Source organism: Apis dorsata, unplaced genomic scaffold, assembly GCF_000469605.1.
Source record: "Apis dorsata unplaced genomic scaffold, Apis dorsata 1.3 scaffold_37, whole genome shotgun sequence".
Lineage (NCBI taxonomy): Eukaryota > Metazoa > Arthropoda > Insecta > Hymenoptera > Apidae > Apis > Apis dorsata.
In genome coordinates this window covers 362,514-367,770 of record NW_006263339.1, presented here as the reverse complement: position 1 = coordinate 367,770, position 5,257 = coordinate 362,514, and the positions used below count along the sequence as shown (strand labels likewise).

The 5,257-nt window shown below is 36.6% G+C and overlaps 1 protein-coding gene and 1 long non-coding RNA gene across 2 annotated transcripts in view; one reads left to right on the top strand and one right to left on the bottom strand.

Moving 5' to 3' along the window:
- Nucleotides 1-309, top strand: part of LOC102676586 — a 14,063-nt gene extending 13,754 nt beyond the window's left edge. Inside the window, exon 3 of the long non-coding RNA XR_420681.2 lies at nt 298-309. This is a non-coding gene — a long non-coding RNA (uncharacterized LOC102676586). The remainder of the gene's footprint in view (nt 1-297) is intronic.
- Nucleotides 1-5,257, bottom strand: part of LOC102673231 (zinc finger protein 395) — a 93,183-nt gene that overhangs the window by 62,906 nt on the left and 25,020 nt on the right. The window lies entirely within an intron of this gene.

The window sequence follows — 5,257 nt, the reverse complement described above, 5'->3', positions numbered from 1 at the left end:
AAAAAAAAAAAAAAAAAAAAAAAAAAGAAAAAATTTTACCCAAATGCCATGGGTAAAAGCATGCTATGAATTTATAATATTTTTTTTACATGATGACATTTTCAACAAATGCTTGATGACCTTTAAATGACATGCAATCACATTTAACTGACGTCATGGGGGAAAAAATACAAACGAGACACGTTTCAAATAATCAAAAAAGTATTTAGTACAGATATTATATAAAAAATAGTTTGATGCTTCGCAAATGAAGTCGCACGACTTCCGACGCAGCAAACGAAAATGTATAATGGAGAGGTGTAATTCAGCGATCGACAAATTTTACAATTTTGTAAAATTGTCCGAGCAATGTTTCCTAAATAATACAAGCTTTCAAACACACTTACATTTAATATACTTTTTGAAATATACTCTCTCCCATAAATATATTTATACGATTAAATAGTCATAAATAAAATTATTCCTGTTTCACTTTTTCTACAAAAGTTCACAATTTTGTATCATAAATCGTTACAAAAATAACTCAATATACGATCAAAGTTCACGAAAATAATTTCTTTCAACAAAAATATTCTTTTCCACAAAAAAAATATACTCTATGAAATCGATCAAAAAAATAATTGGCAACAGCAAAGATGAGGCGATCGCAGCGACATCGAGGACCGGCATTGTTGCCCCTGAAATTCCGCAATCCGCCGAGTCTCGCCGAGATATTTCGATTGCCTCGTATCTGATCGTTTTTATCGAGCCATAAAAGTCTTAATCGATCAACAAAACGTCTCGAATGGAAAATGCACACGTGCGCATGCGTTAAATTTCTTCCTTAGCGATCTCTCGCGTATGTACACGTTCGATACCATTTTCGACGCGCGGTTAATCGCGATGGAACGCGAAATCGGCGAGACCGATATACGGTGGCCAAGGTCTTTCCGGGTTTGCATTTTGAACGGTTTGAACGAAAACAGGAAAGGGAAGCCGCATTCCATCCGAACAATGATAACTGTAAACGCGGCTCGAACGAATAAAGCCATCCCTCCCCCTCTTCCCCCTTTGAGGATTATTCGATTATTCCTACTTGTGAAACATACCTTATACGTTGGTTTTTCCCGTGTCCATTTCCACGTGCTGAATATGATAATTTTCGACGAACGAGATTCGTCGAGATTTGTGTTAAGAGGACACACGGTCTAGAGTGGCGTTGCTTTTACGCGAGTTTGAGAAGTGAAATTTATCATATTATTAGATTTATTTCGTTGCGAGAATGTTGCTCGATTAAAGTGATTTTATTTTATTTTGTATAAAAGATGATATTATAAAGGGACAGAGAGAATAAAGTTAAATTTTCTCTGAAAGGAAAAATTAAGAATGTAAAATTATAGTATAGAACTTGTGAAGAGGACAATGATATTTTTAATATGTGAAGCATCATTTTTCAAATAAAATGTTGTTTCATTGTGTCTATATACAAAGAATTTCATAAATGTATTCCGTAAGCAATAATATCTATATACAGCAATAAGAGTTCAACTAAGTTTCCGTATCCGTATAAGCAATAAATTAAATCTACTCGTACAAGTTGTAATCTCGACATTCCTCGACAGCTGAGCTGTCGATATCACCTAAAGCGCGATAAATCACCAATTAAATCACCGTAGAGGGCGATGGACGTCGATTAACGAATAAGAAAACGTGAAGGTATATCCAGGTGGTTCACAATTTTCAGAATTTATTCTGAATGATTGAATGATTCACGGAGTTGGCCGGACAAGCAGCCTCTAAAATTATTTATTCGACGCACGATTCATCAGAGATCCCACGCGTTTTCTCGAGTCGTAGGCGACTTCCACCAGGCATTTTCTTCAGACCATGATCGTGGAAATTTTTATTAGGGCCAGACGAGAAAGTAAAAAAAAAAACACGCGCGAAATTTAGATCGAGATCTTTATTGTACGTGTTATATTAGTGGAATTGAAAATATATATATATCATGATTAATTCAAATTATTTTAATTAATTATTATTATAGAAGAATTCGCCTTGTTGAGAAGAGAGAAGTGAGCGGAGCTCGTAGGTGCGACTACTGGCTCGTGTCGCCATTGTTACATTAAGACACGGTTGTTATTCATAATCGAGCATAGTTTGAACACCTGCGCGGACACCTTAGTTGCAATCACGAAAGGTCAACGCGAAACTGGTGTACACCTGTTTCTCGACAACCGTGAACGTAGTAGTGTCCCCTCGAATCCCCGTGTCGTATGAATAACGTTCCTTTGTGATTGAATTTTTGAACTGTCATGTGGAAAAAAAGAAAAAGAATCGTCGAGATTTTCTCGTTTTCTGGTGAAGTGAGACAATATATTGTACTATACCACACGTTTTTACCATCAACGTTAATCCATTGATCTCAATTAACCAAACCGTACCAAACAATTCACTTGTTCTTTAAAAATTTCTTTAAAAATATATCGAAGAAATATCGCCTTTCGACAAACCGTCAACTCGACCGATCCGCCATCTTGATCCCCCTCCCCTCCCCCTCTCCACAATTAACCAGAAGCACGTAATCGAACTTTTTCCCCGAAATAAAGAAGAAAAGGAGAAAACGCGGAGCTGTCTACCGCGAGACACGAATACAAAAGCGATTTTTTCGCCATTTTCTTTTTCTTTTTTTCTTTTCTTTTCTTTTCCTTTCCCTTGCATCGATACGAACGCGAAATTAACGCCACTTATATAGAAGTTGGAGGGACTACGAAGCGAATCGTAGGAAAGGCGAATCATTGTCTGGTCGGTGTTCCATTCACCGGTTTGGGAAATCGTAGCCGCGATGCAAACCGAGATCTGGAGGAACTGACTACGCCACGTTTGCGGAGCCATGACCTCGATCCAAGAATGCGACGAGATTCGGTTCGTGTAACGGGACACGCAAAATTCACTTGAGGGCCAATCTTAGCACCGAGCTACTTAATGTATTTCATCGGTGACCGGTTGGAAAGGAAAGAGAAGAAGGAACAACGATCGCACCTCGAGATCGTCTCTTATTGCCCCAATTCCCGTTATCAAGAAATTTCGAGAAATCGCGAAATAAAATCGAGATAATTTCGAAATCGAGATTCCTTTCCTGCGAGAGGAAAAGATGAATTCGAAGAGTAAATCTCGCGAAGGGTATGGAATTTATTAAGAAGTCAATATATCTCTAAATTGGAAAATTTTCCTTTTTCGCTTTTCTAATCAAAATTCTCTCCGGCTTTCTTGTCTTTCCTTTTTTTTTTTTCTGTTCGTCAGGAATGGGGAGGGTGGAGGAAGGGGAGCGAAGGAAAACGAGTTTGTTCTCGAGAACAGGATGGAACAACGACAGAAGCTCGACGAGGCTCTACCTGTAATCTCGTTAGATATGTGTCACTCAATGTCGAGCTTAACCCTGGAATGCTAACCTTCGCCTTTTTTTTTTTTTCTCCTCTTCTTTTTTGATCAATAGGATTTAGCATAACGATCGAGCGCGTTGAAAAAAACTCGAAGAAGCGTTAAGCTAATTTTTTTCTTTCAGGATTAGAATTGTTATAATGTCAAAAGTTTGAGGAGATTCTCGAGAGAAATAAGAATAAGAATGTTTGTGAAATAGATCAGGGAGTATTTGAATATTCACAAGTTATCAATTTTCAAGAGATCAAGAAATTTACTAGATATTAGACTCTAGGGATCACTAGATTAAACTATGTTTCCCCTTTTTATCGAATCGCATGCCAATTCATCACGCTTATCTTATACATTATATAAATTGCATTTTAAACCAACACGTCCATTAAAAGTCTAAATAAAAACGATGATAAAAATAATTATAAAACAATATTTATATTTCAATTAATATATCGAACATTACCGATCGCTTCAAGATATTATCAATTAAAATTTCGTTTCATTATCTAAATTCCATTATACGTTGTTTTCGATTCTCGTCATCATTTGGTATCGAGAGAGAGTTGTAATTTCAGAAATCGAAGCGATTACGGTTGACGTCAGACACAACGAACCTTTCCCAATCTTTCCTCGTGGAGGCTTTAGTGACGTCAGTGACAAATTATCGCTCGTAACGTTCCCGGATCTTGCGAAATGTATCCACGCAGGAATAACTCACGTTCCAATTTTTTTTCACTGACTCACACGCAATTGGTCAACCCCTGAATGTCATTTTGGTCAAGGAGCGCTTTGACAATGCGCCGCCCCTTATCTAAATGCGAGCATTTTTAATCTTTTTTTTCATTAGTCACGTTATTTATGTACGGATTTGATAGGGCAAGAATCCAGTTAGTCATGCGTTGTTGACGAGAATTTACGGTCGGGACATTGGAGTTTGGTCTTCTTTGAGCCGATTCAGGTCATCCTTTGAAGATTCCCCGGTTTAAGAGCGTTTATCTCGGCGTTTATCTCGACGTTTAGGCGATTCTTGGCATGTTTGTTTACGATTTCCCGCGAAATTTAGAGTTGTTTGACGAGATATAAACATTTCTCTAAGATTTTTATAGATTGGGAAAATAATGTTAATTTTGCTCTTATCGAGCGATTCTTATCGAAGGATGTAATATATATTCTTTGTGTCTGATATATTGTATATTTATTTTATACTTGAAATTTCAAAAATTAGTAATTACTATAATATGTATTTTTAATTCTACTTTGTTTATACTTGATAAACGATTCTTTAAAAATATGCATTTATAATCTTGTCAAATAAATTTTGAATCATTGGAAAACAAACCGGATGTTAATCTTCTAGAACGATGCTGGAATTTTTACAAAAAAAAGAAATGTATCTAATCTTCGCCATATTGAATCACCGAACTTCTATACCACGCATGCGTAAACTCAATAGTTCTATGAACTATTTCTCCCTCGAGATATTCGGTGTAAACAGAGTATTTTATCGTAAATATTTCATTCGTTGTTCAATTTAGAATGGCGAAAGAGTTTTGAAAAAGAAAAGAAAAAAAAGAGGGGACTTGAATGGCGGAAAGTTCAAAACGATGGAAATAAGTTTAACCTTAGATCCATCGATAAAGATTTGCATCATAGAAGACGTCTGATCATTATGATGAGTTATACCGGCAGGCGTTAGAAAAACAAGCGTTACGTCACACGAGGAAGGCTTCTCGGGTTATTTTTGCTCTGCGGACGCAGTGTCTGTTTTCATATGGTGACGTTGGTGTGACTTATATATATTCTATCAGTAGAATGATTTTTGGTATCGAACACCAAAGATTTG